This window comes from Equus caballus, chromosome 15 (genome assembly GCF_041296265.1).
Source record: "Equus caballus isolate H_3958 breed thoroughbred chromosome 15, TB-T2T, whole genome shotgun sequence".
Classification (NCBI taxonomy): Eukaryota; Metazoa; Chordata; class Mammalia; order Perissodactyla; family Equidae; genus Equus; species Equus caballus.
In genome coordinates this window covers 105,164,221-105,186,113 of record NC_091698.1, presented here as the reverse complement: position 1 = coordinate 105,186,113, position 21,893 = coordinate 105,164,221, and positions in this window count along the sequence as shown.

Genomic DNA, 21,893 nt, shown 5'->3' with positions numbered 1-21,893 from the left:
TATCAATAAGAAAAGAACAACCAGCTTTTAAAAAATGATGAAAGGACATTTGGTATCATGGGATGGATGGAAATCCAAGTTCCACTGGCTCAAATGGGAAGAAATAGATTGGCATAGGCAACTAGAAAGATGAGAGGGCCTGCTGCAGGCGTGGCTGAATCCAGTTCTAACAACATCAACAAATTGATTTCCTTTCGGAGCCATTGGTCTCTGACGGTCTTTCTAATTTGAAATTATTCTCCTCTGCTGTGACCACAACCAATCCACATGGCAGAAGAAATACCTAAACAAAGGCTAAATTTCCTATATCTTATGGTCACAAAGTAAGAGAAAGCTATGCTTCATGCTGCAGGTTGGAAAGTTCTCAGGAAAAGCTGGCTTGTTGGGGTCACTGTTGGGAACACTGACTCAAGGGGCCTCCAGGGGTGTGGGCCAGCCCGAGTCCCTCCACATCTCCACTCCTCAGGCTGGGAAGGTAAGCAAAGGAGATTCACAGCATCACAGGATTTTACTGAGTGCTGGTGGGTGTGCCTTTCCCCTTAGGAAACGGAAACCTTTCCCCTTGGGGCAAACAGAACCAGCCCATAGCACAGCAGGCTTAAACAGGAAGCCCAGGGGTCAACAAACACTCAGGTTCACCAAACTGGAACTTGAACGATGCTATGCCAATGACAAAACCCACTGTGACCTCTCAGATCGCAGAGTTAACACATCTATAATACACGTTATGGGGCAGGATGTGTGGACAGCTCGTTGGGGTAAATGTATCCTGGAGCACAATTTTTGGAGACCAAATACCTATCAATTCTTTGAATGAATATGTACTTTAACTCAGAAATTCCACTTCTTAGAATTTATCCTACAGATGGATACTTTCTCAAAAGTGTGGGAAAAAAATATATATATATATATGTTTATTTCTGTATTATTGGAAATTTTTTTTATTTTTAAGTTGTTAAAGTAATGGAAAATTTTAAAACAATGGGAAAAATCTAAATATTTTTCAATTGACGGCGTGTTAAATTCCTTGAGGCACACACATACAATGAAGTCAGAAAAAGAACAAGTTCATTCTTCTGCCACTGATGTGGGAATATTCACAAGCTATGTTACAGATGAACTCGTTGCTTAATGATATTTAAGTAGAATCTGATTTGTGCTTTTTTTACTTTCAAAGGTCTTTGTGTGTGTATGAGAGAGAGAGATACAGAGACAGAGACACAGAGACGGAGCAGAGACAGAGAAAGAGAGGGAGCAAGAGGGAGAACGTGGAGGAGGACTGAGAGGCAGTGAACGCATGGCCCGTATTAACTTAACTAACCGCTGAGTGTCCACTTTGGGTTGCTTTCCACTTGTCAGTATTTTGAACAATCTTTCGGACCTCGGTGAAAATGCACACCTGCGCACACCTCCGTTGTGTCTGGAGGATGAGCTCCCAGCAGGTGTCCGGCTGGTCTGAGGCTCTAACCATTTGTGAGGTTTGGCTGCACATCTTCAAGCTGCCCTCAGAGAAAGTGGACCGTTTAACACTCGTCCATCAGAGCCCCGTGTCCTTTCCCTCCTCGATATGTCAACTGTTGCAGCTAAAAAGCAAAAACCTTTAATTACACGATGTCATCCTGCTAATGGACTTGAGCCACACGTTGGTGCTGCTTGTTTATGACAGCAGGACTCTCCCTTTTCAGAAAACTGTGAAGTGTTTTATTAAGGATTAATTGACATAGAATGGCCCACACACACTTCCAGTGCACAATCTGATCAATTTTAACACCTGCATCTACTGTGAAGCCACTCCCACAATCGGCACAGTGAGCGTGTTCACCCCAAGGTTTCCTCACTCTCTGCTACTCTGCCCCTGCCCCCCCAGCCCCCATCGACCACTCATCTGTCTTCTGTTAATTTAGGTAAATCTACATCTTTTAAGTTTTATATAAATGGAAGCTTTCTGTCTGGCTTATTTCACTCAGCCTAATTATTTAGAAATAAAACCATGTTGAGTGTGTGTCAATACTTTATGCCTTTCCATAGCTGGGTCGCCCTCAGTTCCATGGGCACACCACATGGAGGGCCCATTTGCCCATTGACATTTGGATTGCTTCCAGGTTTGGGCTATCACAGACAAACTTGCTGTGGATGCTCGTGTGCAAGTCTTGGCGTGCATATGCGTTTCTGTATCTCTTGGGAAAATACCTAGGAAAAGAATGTCTAGATCATATATGTGGTTAGGTGTGCACTTGACTTTTTAAGAAACTGACAAGCTATTTCCTAAGTTCGTTGCACCATTTCACTTCCCAGCAGCAGTGACTGAGAATTCCAGGTCCTCACACCCTCCACGGCACTTGGTGGCGTCAGTTTTTCAAAAAATTCTGCACATCCTAATAGGTATGTAGTGGTATCTCATTGTGGTCTATGTTAGCAGAAGTCCATTTTTAATTGACATTCATAGTTATATGAGTGTGGACTATCTGAGAAAATATGGTGTATCAAACACTTTAGTGAAGCCCTCAAATATCTACTGTATTCCCCAAATGTCTACTGTACTCCCCTTTATCATGCAATTTGGTAATCCTTTTGGAAAGAGATGTATAGTTTGTAGGACATGTGTTTTCCGCAATTTTAGTTGTTCATTTTATTTTGGATAATGTTTTAAATGCTGTGCTATATCTCTCATTATTCCATGGGTAGAATTCTGTTTCTATAAAATTGATAAGAAAAAAAATATTGCGACATTTATATTTAAACAATTAAAATGTGCAAAATTTATACTTAAACTTCATTAAAATAGATGCTGCTACATGTGCAAAGATGATAATATTGAATTTCTCATTTCAGGGGATTTTCAATGAATTGAGTACATGTTTGGAGAGCGTGCTGCACAGTCCAGATTGGAGGTATCTGGAAATTCAAAACTTATGCCTGCTATACCTATTGCTAAGCATGTGCAGACTCTCTCTCTCTGTCTCTCTCTGTCTCTCTGTCTCTCTCTCTCTCTCTCTCTCTCACACACACACACACAGAGTTTAATAGAAAGCAGGCCACCCCGAGCTGAAGGGGAGAAGTGGGCTTCCCCAGGACGATGGGTGGGCGAGTGTGGGACACGGAAGGGGAGTCGCTGCCCACAGTCACACGCAGGAGGTTGTGGTCCAGGTATGCGTGATTGCAAACTCTCTGCCTTACACAGCCAGTGCGCAGCACCCTCTCTGCCAGGGCAGGACTCTGAGAGCGAGATCAGTGTACACGTCTAAGCATAGTTGCCCATGGCAGGAAGTGTCTTCACCTGTGCTGGGTGCTCAAGCAGCCTGGCTCCAGGCCTGGGATGAGCAACCCCAGGGTGGGGCCGTGGCACAAGGAAGACCTCTAGTTTTCCTCTTCCCTTTCACTGTGTTAAAGAGAGGAGTTCTCATTAAGTCTTTCCTTTTCCCTGAAACGAACCTTTCCCTTGACAACACGCTTCCATGACATCTTGGAAACCCCACAGTATGAGATCCCTGATCTGCATGCTAAAAAGGCCAGATGCGTGGAGACAAGCCACCTCCCAGAGATAACAAAGAAGCTGGGGGGAGAGGTCAGAGTGCCGAGGGGCAGGAGTTAGTCACCAAATGCTGGCAAGTTGATGGCTGTGCAGCTGTGGCCCAAGAGTGGCTGCAGAGCCGAGACCCCAGGACCAGCCCCTCCAGAGGGTCTGACGGCTGGGACCAGGCTCTGAAAGGCAGACTTCAGTAAATGGTCCAGAAATTGGTTTGTATGAACTTGCTGCATCCTATACGGTTTCCGGAAGCACACCTTTGCCTGATGCATTTCTCTCCCACCCCGGCGAGTTCACCACCAGGGCCCAGGCTCCTGAGGAGCTGGGTCATGCCTGCTCCTCTCCAGGCCTCCAACCACTCTCACGCTCCTTCAGGCGTTCCCTGCTCTCTGCTGCCCTGGGCCGAGTCAGGCTGGCTCCCCACCATCCCGGCCTCAGAAGCCCCATCCCCAGATGGAGAGCTGCGAAGGTTGAGACAAGAGGTGTTGAGTGGAGGGGGTGCAGAAAATAATCACTATAACATTTGGAAAAACCTCTTACATATTAAGAATATTTCATATTAGCCAACCATTTAAATATACTAATATAAGCAACCAAAATAGTATTTATGTTAGTTAGATTGGGTGCTGGGCAGACCTGTTTGCTGCAATCACCGTGTCCACTTCATCAAGGTCAATCAAGCATAGATCGTCGCTCAGGTGGGGATGTGGTCCAGAGGCACAGAGCTGCCCCGCAAGACTTCCTGCCTGAAGCATCCACCTGTGCTGTCCACTAAAGAGTGAACCCAGATACGGTGAAGAGCGAAGAGCAGGGCCACTTTTATATTCAGAAAAAGAAAGTCCCACACCTGTCTCTTGTGCAAGTTATGGCTTCTCTCCGTCTCTCTGTGCATTTTCAGAAACAGTTGCCAGCAGTTCTGAAAATTAGTGGGTTATTTTAGCCTCTAGGACACAACAAATCTGCATCTCCCATATCTCCCAAGTATTTACTTTGTCCACGTGACAGCCTCCCTCCCTATTTCCTACTGGTAATTGTATGACTGACACAGAGCAGAACACCCAATGCTGGTCAGCCCCATAAACAAGCCGGTGCCTTGGGAGTGTGGCCACTGGGCCGGCTGATCTGCAGACGCCTGCGTTCTGAAGGGGAGCACTCCTCACGTACGTATATGGCTTGACAGCCGATGGTACTTTTGTGTCCAGAATTGCCTTGGAACTGTCACCGGCCCATCCAGCACGCAGGACAGAGCATCACGGACCCCTCAGCTGAAAAGCGTGCTCAGGACCATGACAGCAGCTCCTGGGTTTTCTGGGGATTTTTACCAGAGCACTTGCCTCAACTTTTTCGGATTCAAGAAAGTCATGCTAGAATTTTAGAGTGCTTTACTTTCTTTAACCCAAATCATCATTCTTGGACCTTTGACCTTTTGCACTGTTCTGCCTTCCCAACTGCACAAGTCTTGCTCTTCCCCCATGTGGTCCCTGTCCTCACCCATTTTAAGGCAATCTCTTTTGACTTGCCACTGTTCCAAGAAAAAAGCCTTTATTCTCAGGTTTTCCGATTGCTCCTCACACGTGGGGTGCAGAGGCCTCTCCAGGCTGACCCTGGGACCCTGGGACAGCTCTCTCCTGTGGGTCCTTAACCCCGCAGTGTGGTAACCAGAACAGGACCAGCGACGGGTGGCCGGCCCTGCGGGAGCTGAGGAGCGGACTTGGGAACAGCCAAACGGCTGCAGCGCTTCCAGCAGGCTGCCTTGTGGTGGGACAGGTGTGCGTGTGGAAGCCTCTCCTTCCTCTTCGATTCCAGGCTCGGAGCTCAGGAGACTGAAAACCCCTGTAGTCAGCAGGGCCCAGTGCCCCAAGACGGGTGACTGGACCCTCGACCATGCCAGTTCCACTAGACTGGCTCCCCGCCCCGGCCATTCCAGCCCGCCCAGTTAATTCCACTGTGCCATCCTTCATTACTCTCCCTGCCTGCTCTGCCTGCCTTCCCAGCATAAAAGCTGTCACACGCTTCTTCCCCAGGTGGTTCCTAATGGCACAGGGAAGCCTACACGCGGCCGATGCAGAGCCATGTCTGTCCCCTGCGACTGAGCTGCCGTCTCTCTTCCTGCGGAAGCACGTACTCCCGGGTGCATTTGCGAACATCCCCTTTGATTCCTTCTGTCCCATGTCCTTTGAATGAACGGTGCTGTTGTTTGCACCACCAGCAGGGATAGAGCGACAGGTTTGGTGTCAGGCCAGAGAGGGAGGGCGGTTACCTGCAGAGCCTGCGGGAGGCAGGCCCTGGAGTCTCCGTCTGCCTTGTGCTTCCACCTGCCCGGCATCTCCTTCTTCACATCAGCACCAGGCTGGGCCCCAGCCCCACCGCTCTCTGTCTGCTCGTGCCTGCTGATCAGGCCTGTGAAACCCTCTGAGGGTTATTTGTCTTTTGAAACAGCAATGACAACACCACCACCATGACGAGGTTGGGTATGCACCACACATGCACCTTTGAGAGCGAGGCCAGGTGCACAGTTTTATTTGGGTCTTGCAACAACCGAAAGAGGCATGAGTTATGCAGACCATTTTACAGATGAGATGACTGAGGCTCAAAGATTCTTAATTACTTTTTAAAAGTTTATTCAGCCAGTAGATGGCGGCTGCGGGCTCCAGGGTTCCAGGGCAGCAGAACTCCGCCTGGTGCCCTCTCCCCGGAGCACGAGGCCTTCACTGAACCCCTAGATGTCTGCAAAACTTACAGGAGTGACAGGCTAGCTGCAGAATTGCGTTCTTTCAGAAAACATTGTTTAACACTTGCTCTTTCCGGGCACTCTGCTGTGAAACGAGACCAGAGGCTGAGGCTCCAAGCAGTGTTTCCAAAAATGTGAGCTCTGGAGCACCCTCCTCAAAACAGCCCGGGTGCTCAATTAAAATGCAGGTTCCCTCGAGGCCTCAGACCTCGTGGATCAGCACGTCTGTCAATGGGCCCAGAAGTCTGCTTTTTGGAGGAGCACTCCTGGTGACCTTTATCAGTATCAAAATGTGACAACTCTGAATGCAGAGATGATTGGGAGAGGTGCTGAGATTTCCAGCTACGGCCCTGATGGTTTCTGACTCCTCCGAGAGCCCCGGCTCCAACACACGGGAACATAAACTATGAGGGTGTATCTGCGATGACAGAACAGTGACCGAGGTGGAAAGGAGGCGTAGCAGACTTCTGGCTGGACAGGAGACGGGTCTGTTGAAGAGGGACTGAGGGCTGGGACGACAGATTGAGGACGGGCAATAACGGGGGCCTGGCCTCTTCATGGTGAGCACCGGGGGGGGGGGGGCGGAAATCACGTGCTGGTCCCCCCACCCCGCCCCAGCCCAGGGCTGGCTGCTCCCCTGAAGGACAGCCCTTTCCAGGCAGTACAGCAGGTCCTCAGGCCCCCCACAAATGCACAGTGACCGGAGAGCCCTCTTGTTGGAACTAGGGTACTTTGAGAGTGAAATGGGGCATTAGCAATGACTACCCTGGACCCCAGGCATACTGTGGGGCCGTCCCCTGTAAACCAGGACACACGGTCTGTTCAACTATATCCCTTGTTTCAAAACACAAATCTGTGCCGACATGATTGATAAATTATGGAACCGTTTGAGCACAAAATGGATCTTTCAAGTTCACTTATGTGTGATTTCGTCCACGAGAAATATTAGGCGTCCCCCAAAGCCTCACCCCTAAGCTGAGCCAGGTGGGGACACAGCCGCAAGTACCCCACACGGAGGCTGCCTCAGCACCCAGGCTGCCAGCAGCCGCCCCGCCCGCCCGGTGTTACAGATTTTCCACCTCATTTCGTGCAGCCCTCCTTCCGCCAACCACCCACAAGCGGCAACCCTTCTGACAGCCACTTCCACGAGCGCACTTCAGGTCTCCTTAAACTAAAGTATTTATTGCAGTATTCTGTGTTCTTCACCAGGTGTGAAGCTATGCTGCCATTTTTATTAGGTTCTTCTTTTTTCTTTTTTAAATGTGTCACTGACGAGGTTTCCGAGTGTTGTGTCTCTAATCCCATAAGCCCGGGGGTCTTTATTGCATGATTTTGCACATCATGGAGATTTCCAGGAACATGTATGTCACGTTACACAAAACTCTCCCAGACAGAGCCACTAGCCTCTGCCTTCCCGTGAGGTCCAGAGTGGAGACAGGAAAGATGGCTGGATGCAAGCAGGTCGCCGTGTCTGTGAAACCTTCACGCCAAGAACCCAGACTTTCCTCAGGGTCCTAATGACCCTGTAAGAGAATGACAAGCACAGTGATTTATATTCTTCCTCTTTCCAAAGGAAGTTCATGGTGAGAATAATCTGGGCCAAGGTGAGAGCAGGGGTGGGGTGTCAGCAGGTCTGACATCGGCACATCTCCGGTTCTGGTGCAGCCTGCTGTGCCCCGCCCAGCCCTCCTGGAAATGTCCTGCCAGGTTCACCTCAGCAAGGAGCCCTGGGGACCAGGTCTCTTTGGCTTCTCATTGCATCTCCAGCGCACAGCACAGGGGCTGCGCATCAAAGTGGCCAGTGAATGTTCCATTTATCTACAAAACTTCAGATCCATCAACTGACAACAGTCGTAGGCACAGCCCCCCACAGCCCCCCACAGCGCCCCACAGCCCGCATCCTGAGCGAGTTCTCCGGCTGTCTGCAGAGGTAGGGTTTGCAGCCGCCCAGTCCGCTGAAGTTGCCAAGTCTTCATTGTGCTGCAAGATGGAGAGTGCCTGCAGATAAGTGGCCAGGAAGCTGTTTGAAGTGAGGGATGCTGGCTGGAGCCATCCACAGCTGTGCAGTTAGGATGCCCCAGAAAACTGTACCAGGAGCGTGTTCCTGGGAGCTGCTGGAAGCTGGAGGAAGGGAAGAAAAAGCTCAGCTTTCCTGCCTGACTCAGGTCTCTGTCTCCTTTTTTCCTGCCTTAGGCCCATTAATTTTCTTCCTCTCTCAGTCTCTCCCTCATCTGCTCTGGCTAGATTTCTAAGATCCTTTTTATAACACCCTCAAGAAAATTGTCACTGCATTTATCTACTGGAATTCCCAGTGAATTGCTAATGAATTCCCTGGTGGGGAATCTCCAGTGCCAATTGGAGGAGTGGAGAGCAGTGGAGGCAGAGAAGGAGAAAGGGAGGGGTCCCAGGGTCTGGAGGGGACTTGTTGATAGTCACCTTCAACGGGAACTGTGCTGGCCACTTGCTGATGTCCCCTCATTCGATGTTAGTGGAGTCCTTCAGACAGCTGTGACTACCTGCAACCTACAGTCGAGGCGATCTCAGCCTGTGAAGTTTAGGTAACCAATTTGCCTGCGATCATGCATGGGGAGCCAGTCTCATCAGCTCCACGCCCCCCTCCTCCCCTCCCTCTGCCGCCTTGGACGGAGGGCCTGGGAGGACAGCAGAGGCACACCACAGTGGCTGGCCTTGGCGCACGTTCTGTAGACCAGCCGACCCTAGCAGAGGGGGCGGCGTTAGAGGAAACCCAAGGCACGCTGTGCTGGGAGCTCCTGCTTCCTGGGACATGCCCTGGGGCTCCTCCTGAAGCTCTCAGCCTGAGTGGCAGGATGCCTTTGTATATTCTCATCTCTACTGGGTAGAGAACCACCCCCGCAATCAGAGACAATCTTCTGGGATAACAATGGTTCTTCCGCAAGCCCCCTTTAATGTTTTAGATTTAGCTCCTATTGTGGATAGAAAAGGTGGTCAGGAAAATTCATTTCAGGTACTGGGAAATCCAACCCCAAATGCCCCCTATCTCCCAGCCAGCCCCTCCTGTCTAACATTCTCCCGTTATAAATGGATGCCTTTGCGTCAGGAATGACCTAGTGCAAACGTCCTTCATCTGTCGCTATTGTGAACACAAACTGATTCAGCCGGAGGCATTCTGAGATCTGGTCCAGGAGGACCACTGCGATGGAACGTACATCCACGTGGACGTGGGAGGCGATACCAGGGAGGGGCCGAGTTTTCAGACCACTCCGGGTTGGGGGAAGACCGATGCCACCATGGGGACGTTACAGGGCTTTGGGTACAGGTGGAGGGAAAGGGAGATGATCACAGAGGCTGAGACAAAGGAGAGGGTGGAAGAAATGCTCAGGAAACAATGTTGCCCTTAGATCACTTCCTAGTTGTCAAGTTCAAAGAGAAGGAGAAGGAGGCAGGCGCAGAGAACAATTAGCAAGTCCTTTCAAACTGTCACCACATCGTCACCTATCAGGAGCCCTGTCGGAAAGGAGGTCTGCTTTGGGTAAGAAGTAGGATTGTGTGACCTCTGCGTTCTCTCTGGACCCCGGAGTCCACAGAGATCATGATTCAGGGTCCAGAGAGAGGATCTCTCTGAGTCATTCATCCGAGACACCGTCCTTCATTCCAACTGTCCTAAGGGGGACACGTTGACCATTTCAATTGTGTTTGATAGGAAAGTCAGTATTTGAATTACTAAACAAAACACAAGCTTATCCCCCCATCAAAGGAACAGGGAGGCTGGGGCTCAAGTGGCAGCCATGAGGGGCAGGGATGCAAGCACTCCTGTCCTGCTGCTCTGCCGTGGCACACGCTTCAGGTCCCAGATGGCAGCCTGAAATCCACCTTTGCCCATTCCATTCACATTCTAGAAGCAGGAAGGATGAGGGAGGTTGTCCCTATCTTTGAAGACGTTTCCACATGTCAGCACAGCTCTTCTGCTTACATCTTGTTAGCCCAAACCGAGTCCTCTGGGCTTCGCCTGTTGCACAGACACGGAGGGAGGAGGTCTCTTCCAGCTGAGGGGTAATGTACTAGCTAAATGTTGGGGTTCTTTTTACCAAGGAAAAAGTGGAAAATTGCTATAGAGGAGCAATCAACATTCTGTACTACAAAAGAAGCTTTACATGACGCTAAGGACCAGGAAACAGGGCATCAAGTATAGACATACAACTTCCAGACTTTGTGTCAAAGTCCCGCCTTTAACTAAAACGTCTGTATAACATTCACCTCCGTAAGAAAGCAACGACCCATGACACACAGAAAAGCTGGTGTTCTTCACAATTGCTGCCACTTGATTTTGAGACCACTTTTGCAAGAAGAAGCAATATCGTTTAGTCATTAGGAGAAGGGATCTGATGTCAGAAAAGCGTGGATTTGAATTCTAACTCTGCCTCTGGGTAGCTGAGTGACCTTGGGAAGGTTATCATCTATGGAGAAGTAAACCTCAGTATCCTCGGCCATAAAATGGGAATAATAATAGTTAGTTTTGAGAGTTCCTATGGGGATTAAATTGGGATAATTTAGGTCAAGTGCATAGCACAGTTTTCGATATCTGCTACCTAAACCGATAGCTCTGGTGGAGTTAGTCATTTCTAACACTGAACAAATTCAATGGAGCAAGCAGTGTGCGAGGCACCCAGGACTCAGCCATGGGGGCTCCAGGCGGGTGCTGGTCTCCACCTGTCAGAGTGGCGCTCAATTCTGCAAAGAGTCTCATGGCTGCAGGTTCAGATGCCCATTCCTTGTTTTCCGTCCTTCTGCCTTGACCCCATAATGTCCCCTTGTAGGAGGACCACGGCAGATCCCCCAGGCAGGTTCCTGCCCTGCCCGCCTGTCTGTTTATCTGGATGCTGCAGCCACGGTCACTGCCCTGAAACCCATCCTCATCACTTACATCATCCCATGAGGCCTCCAGCGTGGGCTGGGAAGCCCTGCTCCAGCCTGGGGCACAAGTCGGCCCCACCCTGAGTGTGCCCACCTCCATCACACTGCCCAGCCACATCCCCTCCCCAGGTTCACTCCTTCCTGGACCTCCAGGCCCCTGGACAACGCAGCCCACAGGGACCTCCTTCCCATCCTCACAGCTCTGGACACATGCCCCAGGTGGCCCCTCCACACACACTCTCCTTCTGCATTGCACCCTCCTGGCCAGAGATAAGGCTGGACCCCTTTGTATATTTTTTTCCTTAAATGCAACTTTTAGGGCACCTGCTTAGGACTCAGTTTATAACTGAAAGTTCCATAAGCATCTTCGCTGGTCTCCAGTAGGAGGGCCCTCTGATCAGTAGGAAGCCACGCTTTGACTTTTGTGACCATATTTCAATTTCACTTCTTTTTATCCCCCTGACTCTGCTCTGTCCTAAGAAGCAGATTGAAAACTCACTAAATTCTTCTAGCGCTTCATGCTTATCTAGAACAGTCTTCCCTTCTCCCAGCCCTGTGGATTTAAGGGGCACAGCTATTGCCAGAGAGGGGCCTCAGGACCTGCAGGAGCCCAGTCCACTGGAAGCCGTAGGGGAGCTGCTTCCCTCCCACGAGCCTCTTCCTGAGTGAAGATAGTGCTGCCACGGGCACGTGGCCTGAGCAATCTCCCTGCCGCCTGACCCCGCAGCCTGCCCTGGCTCCTGCCCGAGCACCACGTGCTCCAGCCCCTGTGCTTGTCCATCACCAGTGTCCCCTGCATCTTGGGAAGGTGGGGAGGGTGGGGCCTCCCCACTGTGCCCAGGGAAGCCTTGGCCCCATGGGGAAGAGCAGGAACCTCAGCAGGCGATTCATCCCCAACGAGCCTTTCCGTCTCAGAGGGCAGGGCAGCTTGGTCCCCACAGGACAAAGACAACAGTGGAGTCACACTACCACCCACTCCAAAATTCCCAGAAGGTGACCTAGAACTCTGGAGAATCTAGGGTGTCCCTGGGTATGATGAGCAGCACCTCAAGTGAGGGTGTGTCTCCAGGAGGCCACCCCCCTACAGGGTCACTCCCTCAAATTGCCATGTCCAGCGGGGCCTCCTGTCCCACCTGGGCTGTTCCAGGCCACAGCCAGATGCCTGCCTGGACCTCCTGTGCTTTGTCTGCTGACCTTGGCACCTCCTAGATGTCAACACCCTTGGAGATTGCAGTTGGGAGGGCTCAGCTGTAGGCCAACTTAGGGACAAAGAGCCCAGACACCCTTGCCTCACTCCCTCTTGCTTTTCAGGCCCTCTTGTAAAGCCCTGCAACACCAAAAGCCACACCCTCTCCCAGCTCGCAGACAAGTGCTGTTGACGCACTCGATGGGACCCAGGAACAAAGTCTCCTTAAGGGTTGTCTGTGGGTTGCAGATGCATGAAACGTCCTCTTGGGTGGGTGATGCCTCTCGTCAGCAGAGATAGCTCTGTCTCCACGGGGACTCAGCACCTTCCCTCCCGGGGAGGACGGCATCTGCAAGGAAGATTTCAGAGGCCTCTTCAGCTTCTTCCTCCAAGAGCTAGGGATGCCCAAGGTCTTCCCCAGCAACCAGGAGGGATGGGTGCTGGGGACAGAGGTACAGAGACGTGAGGGCCTGAAGTGGGCCAGGTTACTGCACATGTCGTCTAGGATGCGAAGTTGAAAGAGGTGAAGGCCTCTATTGATTAGGAAGTGGATTAGGATGACGGTTGAGATGCGGCCAGACTCAGGGGTTCAGGATATATTGCCTGCCTTTGCCACCTCAGGAGGCTGTGTGACTGCCCCAGGCCTCATGCTTTCATCTATACGGTGAGGGTAATGATAGCACCTCTCTAGCATTAAATGAATGAATATCCATTAGTGGCTTAGGACTGTACTGGGCCTGTAGGAAGTGCTTACAAAGGCTTAGTAATCGTTAATGCTCCTATGAGGGCATCAGAGAGGAGGCTGGGGTGTCTCCCTTGCTTTTTGGCATTGGTCCTGTTCTGAACAACCTTGAACCGGCTTGAGGCTGGGTCTGGGCTCCTGTGTATGGCTGTTCAGGCAATGTACTGCACAACTCCGGATACAGAAAGATGGTTGTACAGTGAGGTCAGGCTGGGATTCTGGTCCATTGGATCAGTCTGCTGGGACAGGGAACCTGTGAAGAGCCCTCAGGGGCTGGTGTGTGGGGCTGGGTGCTGGCATACAGGGGCTCCCAGACATCTGTGCTGAGAGTGGGTTTTAAAGTGGGAGGGGATCACAGAGGTTGCCTGTGCCCAGGGCCAAGGATGAGAGAAAAGGGAGCTGGGGGTCAGTGAGGGGGGCAAAGTGGGGACCCATGGGAGCCCGGAGCTCTCCTTTGAGGAATTCTCCGTTCTGCCGTGGGTGGGCAGAGACATAGAAGAGAGATTCAATCCCCCAGGGCATGGAGGATATCCCTTTTCTGGGCCTCTTCCACAGGGTCCCAGCAGCTCCCAGTTCTGGAAGCCAAGCCCAGGGGGCAGCCCGCTCTGGCCAGGCCCCAGGTCCCATCAAGGGGGACAGCAGCCTCCACAGCATCCCAGGATGCCTGTGCCTCCCTCCCTTTGTGCAGGAAGCCGGAGTCTGGGCCCGCACAGGCCCTGCCTCCCTCCCTGCTCGCTAGCTCTGCAATCAATCGCAGCTGCAGCCCTCACCAGAGCAGGGCTTGCTGTTTTCTCTCCAGAAAAAGAACGCCGTTGCCACCCACAGCAAATTAAAATTAAGTGCAGTGCCATTTCCGGGTCAGTTAAGCACAGCAGGTCAGTAGCTTTCCGTTGCTCTCAGCGGAGGAGACGTGGCTCGGCTGGGGGGTTCTGGGCCCTGCGAATTGCTCACTGAGAATGAAACGCCCAGATTTGCGTGTCTGTGTCTTTAAAGCACTTCATAATGTGGTTCAGGGCACAGACTGTAGCGAGGGCGGTGCAGAACAGCGCGATAGAATCCTCTGATGACAACGTGAAAATCGCACAGCCTCTGCCCTGGTTGACATGGGTTAGTCAGCCGCCTGCTTCTCAAACTGTAACATGCACAGGAGTCTCCCGGGGATCCTGTTAAAATGCAAGTTCTGACTCCATCAGTGTGGGATAGGCCCGCGATCGGGCATCTCCAACTACCCTTAGGCCAGACTCCACAAACCACCCGAGGACCAAGCCCAGGCCCAGGATCTTGTCTGCAGAGAGCTGAGAATGGCTTTTTTGATGTACAAGACTATAAAAGACAACAGAGAAGAATATACGACAGAGACCCATGTGCCCACAAAGCCGGGACGGTTACTGTCTGGGCCTTCACAGAGAAGGTTCAAGGCTCCTGTCTTAGATGCGGCTGACATTCACTGTCGGCCGCTCAGGGGACCACGTTCAGAGTCAGAGACTTTCAGGATCAGCTCTCAGCTCCCTCCTCCTTTTTTCCCCAAACCAAGGAATCATCAACTTGGAAGAAAGGAGATAAAGTATTGGGGATGACTGACTGGGCACAAAGTGTCATATCTGTCCCTAGGCCTGCCCCAGTGTCCCCGGCTCCCCGCCCCCAGCCACTCACCCAGCTGGAGCATCTCTTCCGTCTCCTCCTCCTCCATCCCATCACAGCTTCTACAAGGCCCCAGGGGAACAGCCTGCACACGGTCTGGCAGGTGTTTGTTTTCATGTCTATTTTCTCCTCCACGACCTTCAACTCCTTGAAGGAAGTGAAGAGCTTGTTTATTCCGAGAGTTTGTCACCAAGTGAGTGCTCCGTAAACTCTGCTAAGTGAGAACAAGAGAGAGGCTTCTCCAAGGAGCAGTGACGCGGTCACACGAGCTCGCGTGTTCGCGCGTTATCTGTGATACTTAAATGTAGCACATTTACATGTAAATGTATAATTATGTATCCATGTGTTTATAATGTACACATATATGAATCATAGTTATTATCTATCTATGACATACATGCATGTTGTGTGTATATAGACACACATATAAATGCATGCATGTATGTAATTAAGGAAATTAGGTGGTTTAAAACCACACTTATTCTTCGCTGATTCTGGAGGCCAGAAGTCCAGCAACAGTGTCGGCAGCGCCGTGCTGTCTCCAGTCATGGACTGAATGTGTCTCTCCAAAATTCATATGCTGAAGCCCCAGCCCCCGGTGTGACAGTATTTGGAGATGGGCTGTGAAGGGGGTAATTAAGGTTAAATGAGGTCATAAGCGTGGGTCCTAGTCCAATATGATTGATGTCCTTGCAAGAAGAGGAAATTGGGCTCAGACACACAAGGAGGAAGACCACGTGAGGACACAGGGAGAGGACGGCCACCTGCAAGCCCAGGAGAGAGGCCTCAGCCGAAATCAACCCTGTTGACGCCTGGATCTCAGACTTCCAGCCTCGAGAACTACGGGAAAATAAGTTTCTGCTGTTTGAGCCGCCCAGTCTGTGGCATTTTGTCATGGAGGCCCTTCCTTACCTCTTCCAGCTTCTGATGGCCCCAGGTGATCCTTGGCTTGTGGCTGCATCCCTCCAGTCTCTCCTCCATCTTCTCAGGGCCATTTCCTCTTCTGTTTCTTATGAGGACATTTGTTAATGGATTAAGACCCATCCAGATAATCTAGGAGGATCTTATCTTGAGCTTCTTAGCTTAACACATCTGCAAAGACCCTTTTACCAAACAAGTTCATGTTCGCAGATTCTGGGAGGTGGGACACAGACGCGCCTTTCTGGGCCTCACGCAGCCCTCCACAGCGGCAATCGCTCACTCACACACTCCTCAGCCCTCTTGTTTGGTTGGGGTGTTTATCGTGAGCCCTCTCTGAGCCTGCCGAGTGCCAGGTGCTGCCCTCCCTGTCTCGGGCGACAGTGCCCGCCCTGGGAGCCCCTCTTCCAGGTCCCCACCTTCCCTCTACCACTCCATGGGCAATAAAAATCTACTCCATAGATGCAGGGAAATCTCGTTTTGTTCTAAACCTGTGCGTCTGATGGTTGAGCCCATGAACGTCTTCGTGTCTGTCTGGCTCCCAGGTTTGCCAACTGTATGATGGGCAGGAGGCAAAATCAGCCTGGGATCCTTCTGGCTTTATAAGTTTTTGAGGCTTGCCCCCAGAGCCAACATTTCGTTCCCTTCTCTAACGAGATTCAAGTATCTAGAGAGCAGGGACAATGGAGCTTCCTCTCTAGTCCCACTGCACCTGTCACCCCGTCGAGCACTGTGACCGGGGAGCAGGTCACTCTAGTGTGGTGGCCTCCAGATTCAAAGTGCTGTGTGGAGGGGCAGGAGGCTCCTGGGCGTATTCCGAGCTCCTGGAAGCTGGCACAAAATAGACACTCAAATAACGTCAGGAAAGTGAGTCAAGGCAGCTCTCGGCCTCCACTGCGGAGACCTGTTGAAGTGGCTGCAGCACTGTTCAGTCTCTCAGAGGCTGTTGGCGGATAACTGGACCATGAGCGGATCATAAATAAAACCGTACAGGGCACTCCCCAAGGCAGGAGATCCCCTATATTTATAGCAAAGCGGGAAAACAAGCAGCACATGAGCTTGCTCAAACCTCATGTGGCTGACCTCACGTACTTTCGACAGTTGTCACATCTCTGCCAGTGACAACGTTTGTCCTTTGGAAGCTGGCCTCCTCTCCCCATCTCCCCTCATATGCTCCCCAGTCCTCCTCGGTTCCCAAATGCTTCCCTTTGGCAGGTAAACTTCCTGAAGACAAAGATTCAGCCGTCGACCTTCTGAGGGGCTGAACTGGTAGAAGCTCAGGGAGGGGCCTGGCAGGGGAGGCCGGCTGTGGAGTGCAGATGCCCACCTATGTCGCAGAGCCCTGGCCAGATCTATCAATCGTCAGTGGGCAGCTGGCCACACAGACAGATGGGCGCTGGCACAGGCTCCTCCCCGGGAGACTGTGCCTGCATGTTTAGGGTTGAAGTGTTGGTCTCGGCCCCAGGCAGTGCTGCTGGCTCCCCACGTGAAGCCTCGGCCAGCAAGCACACCGGTGGGCACCCCAGAGGAGCCTGGCACTGCCTGCCTCTGGGACGTGGTGGAGCCTCGAGGAGAAGGCAGCCAGATGTCATGTCAGTGTGAGGAGGGCTCCCTTTACCCCGCAATTTCTGGGCCGGCTGTTTCCGGTAGCCCACACTGAGCAGGCGCTCGTGATGAACTCCATCGCACAGCATTCGTAGTCCTGCTGCAGGGCCTGGCATGCAGTAGACTAAAATGGAGCTGAATGAAGGGAAGACAACATGTCTGTTGTCTCTGTGACCTCATTTAATCTTATAGCAGCCATACGCGTTAGCTATTACTATCTTGATATGGTCAGTGCTGTGGGGTGAATTGTGTCCTCCTAAAAGATACGCTCAAGTTTTAATCCCTGGTACCTGCGAATGGGACCTTATTTGGAAATAGGGTCTTTGTAGATGTAACTAAGTTCGGATGAGGTCACACTGGATTAGGGTGGGCCCTAGTCCAGTGACTGGTGACTTTATAAGATGAAGGAAATTTGGACACAGACACACAGAGAGCAGAGTGCCATGTGAAGACCTGGAGATGTTCATGTGATGACAGAGGCAGAGACTACAGTGATGCAGCCACAAGTCAAGGAATATCCAGGATCGCAGGAGCACCCCGGACTGGAAGAGCCAGGAAGGACGCCTCCCTAGAGCCTTCAGAGGGAGCACGGCCCCTCTGATCCCTTGATTCTGGATGTCTCTCCTGCAGAACAACAGAATAAGCTTATTCTCAGCCCCCCAGTTTGTGGTGACTTGTGACAGCTGCCCTGGGAGACTGACACTTAGAGACCGAGGGGGTGCGGTGGTGCTCAGCACCCGGGGTCCAAGCCCCACTGTGCCTCCAGAGCTCCAACCTTCACATTTATGACATGGCTGTGCCAGACGCCTCATCGCCCAGGCCCTATTTAGAGTGTGTCAATTTTGACTCCCTAAATATATAGAAAACTATGTGTTTAAAGGCAAGGAACAACCAATTCCTTAATTCCTATATCTGTTAAGTACAAGCGACAGTAACTACCCATCCGGTGTCCAGGAGGACTGACGAGGAAACAACGTGAGCTCTTAGCACAGGCGTGGCATGGGGAAGCGTGTGGTAGACGTCCCTGTTTACATGACTTTCCTGCCCCATCCAATGGGTGGAGTGCTCGCTGCATCATACGCCAGACCGTTCTGCCTCCTTCATGGACATCAGCCACCCTCTGAGGGGACACCACCTCTTTCTCCAGCTGGGGAAATGGGCCTCGGGGATGGGCCCAGAGATGGTGGAGGCTGCAGCAGAATTCCACACAGCACTTATGTGCTCCCACCAAGGGACGCCCCACCTTCTTCCCTCCCTGGGAGCATCTAGCTTGTTCCTGGGTAAACAGTAGTTACTCATTAAGTGCATCGTGTTTGATATTGCCGTGATCAGAGTGGTGGTGAGGAAATAGAGTGATCTTTCTGTTCCTCAAGGCCTGGGCCAACAAAGCCCCTTCTTTAAGGAATTGCTGAGGTTTATTTGTTTGTTTTCTGTTAGGAAGATTCTCCCTGAGCTAACATCTGTACCCACCTTCCTCTACTTTGCATGTGGGATGCCTCCACAGCATGGCTGCTGAGTAGGGTAGGTCCACACCTGGGATCTGAACCTGTGAATCCAGGCCTCCAAAGCAGAGCGTGTGGAACATCAACTAGTCAGCCACGGGGCCAGCCCCCTGAGATTTTTTTTTTTTATTTTCCCATTTCAGCCCCAAATTACACAGATCATTAAAGGAGAGCCAAGCCCAGATTTCTGAGCTCAGCTGTGGTGGGTTTTGCGTCAGCTGGGTACACAGTGGTCTGGATGTCTCTCTTATTATTTACCTGGCTCCTGAGCCAGAGGGCATGGGAGCAGCCTTGAGCTGGAAGGTAGAGCCCCGCTTACTTCTGAGCTGGTCGGGACCATGGTCTGTGACATTCAAAGGGTGGAGCTCTGCCACAGACTGTGGTTTGTGGGAGTGGGGCTCAGAGCACGTCTGCAAGGGTATCAGTCCTCATTGTCACTGGGTCTGCTCACAGCTGCCCCGAGCTTTGGCAGCCCTCTGGGTGAGCCCCTGGGGAAGAATACCCAGGGCCACAAGGTGGACATCGGGGGGTGGTCAGGTCGCACTGCAGCTCTATAGGCGCCCACTTCCCATCTCTCAGTGCAGAATCCAGAGCTGTGCCTGCTTCTTTCCATCTAAGCATCTCGGCTCCTCCCATTCAGCCCACCGGGGAAGGCTTAGCCCTCTCTGTGCCCCCAGACAGCTTCGAGCCCCGTCCCCGCCAGGTGCAGCTTCCCCCGTTTCGGTGCTGAAGAGGCCTCACACAGGCTGCCCCCTGGGAGAGCCGACCTTTGTACAGTTCTCTCGCTGTGGAGGGGCATGAAGATGCTGCCCGCGCAGGGGTAGGGCTCTGCCCCAACCGTGGTGCCGTGTTGGGAGTGGCTGAGGCCAGTTCCGCAAAGGCCATGCCACCCTGCCACGCAGCTGGATCCCTGAGAGGAAGAAGCCTCCACAGAGACAGTCGGAGGGAGGGACTGGTGTTCAGCAGACTCTTGGGAGCTCTGACCTTTCCATGGGTCACAGGCGGGGGCAGCGGCCAGGGTCGGGGTCAGGGTGAGTCTCGGGCTGGCGCCCCTGCTGCTGTCCACCAGCAAACACCAACTGGCCATGAATACCTGTCCCTTCTCTGAAGCCACCAAGTGCCAGGTCAGTCACCCCGAACGTGACATGTGAAGGTGACGAGCATCGTTCAGAGTCCCCCTCCACCCTTGCAGGCGGTGCGACCTTGGGCATTAGAGAAAAGCACTGTTCTCAGCCCCCACATGTAGCCTGGGGTGAGGTCGGGACCTGGTGTGCAGGGTTGTTGTAGAGATTAGACTAAATGATGTGCATGATCCAAATAGCATAAGGTTCAAGACATAGCTGACCCTAAAATATAGTCGCTATTGTTGTTACCATTACTTAAGAAAAAAATGAACCAGAAAGCTCAGAGCACTCTCAGGTGGCTCCTGCCCCAGAGCCTGTACAGATGGGAGGGGCATGCAGGACCCCGCCTTCTATCACCTGCTCCCCAGAGCTGGGGACAGTGGGTTCAAAGACCAGGGACTCTCCAAGGTCACCCACGTCTGAGCGCCAGGAAGCTCCACCCTGAGCAGGAGAGCTGAGTTCTTGGCGGAAGACAGAGTGCCGTCTATTTGTCTGTTTACACACAGTCCCTTCTGCTCAGGGCACTTACAGGAGCCGTTGTCATCGGTCTCTCCCTCTTGCTGCCATTACTGCATCCTTACAGATCAGAACCTGTTTCCCATATGGAACGTGCAAGACTCACGTCGTCTAGCAGAGTACTCATCTGTGCATATAGACTGCAGTCTCTTCATTAGCTGGGGAGGGGGAGGGAGCGAAAGCAGACACAAAGGAGCCACAGTCAAAACAAAGCTGCAGTCTCCATTTTTAGAGAGCGGGTGAGGCTGCAAGAGGCACCTGGTGCTTAATCAGGTCCCGGGGGGGCTGGCAGTTAGGGCAGCCTGTGTGGTGATTGGTGCTAATTGCTGCCCGTCCTCACCCCATCTCTGCCTACTGCTCACCCCCACCCCTTTCCCCAAGCCCGGGTGCGAATATTTAGAGCATGTGTTCCTCATCCAACACTCGCCCTGTCCTGGACAGGTTCCCACCCACCACAGGGGGGATAGACATTAAGCAAACACGTGTGTGCATGCACACACACACACACAATACACTGACACATGCAGATATGAACACATACATACACACAAAGACACAAAAACTCATCGACACACACATACATATGTTGACACACATATACATGCACAATACTTTGACACACACAGGTGCTCACACATGCATAGACACAATCACAAAAACACATTGACACACATGTACATAAACACACACATAGACATGCACAGATGTTCACAGACACACAGACATACATTGACATACACACATACACACACATTCACACACCCCAGAGGGGCTCTGCGTTGTGAGACAGGAGATGTTATGGAACAGTCTGTGTCCCCCAAATTCACGTGTTGAATCCTGACCCCCAGCACCAGTGACTGTGGCTCTAGGTGGAAACAGGGTCTTTAAGGAGATAATTAAGGTTAAAATGAGACTGTCAGGCTGGGGCCTGATCCAATAGGATAGGTGTCCTCACAGGGAGGGGAGACCAAGACACAGACAAGCACGGGGGGAAGACCAGTTGAGGACATAGGGAGGAGACAGCGTCCACAAGCCGCAGAGAGAGGCCTCGGAGGAACCAGCCCTGCTGACTCCTTGGTCTCAGGCGTCCAGCCTCCAGGACTGTGAGAGAGAAATGTCTGCTGTGTACACCACTGAGTCTGTGGAACTGTGTTATGGCAGCCCGAGCAGACTAATACAAGAGGTGTCACGGACCGAATGTTTGCATCCTCCCAAAATTCAGGTGTGAAGGCCGAACCCCCAGTGCGATGGTATAGGAGGCGGGGCCTCTGGAACGTGACCAGATGAGGGGGTCTTATGTGGATGGGGCTCCATGACAGGATTAGCACCCTCACAAGGAGACACCAGAACTCCCTCTCATCACATGAGGACACAGCAAGAAGGCTGTCAGCAAGCCAGGAAGGGCCCTCACCAGGAACGGAGTCAGCCGGCCCCTTGGTCTGGGACTGCCGGCCTCCAGAACCGTGAGAAACAGACCTCTGGTGCAGCACCCAGCCTGTGCTGCTCTGT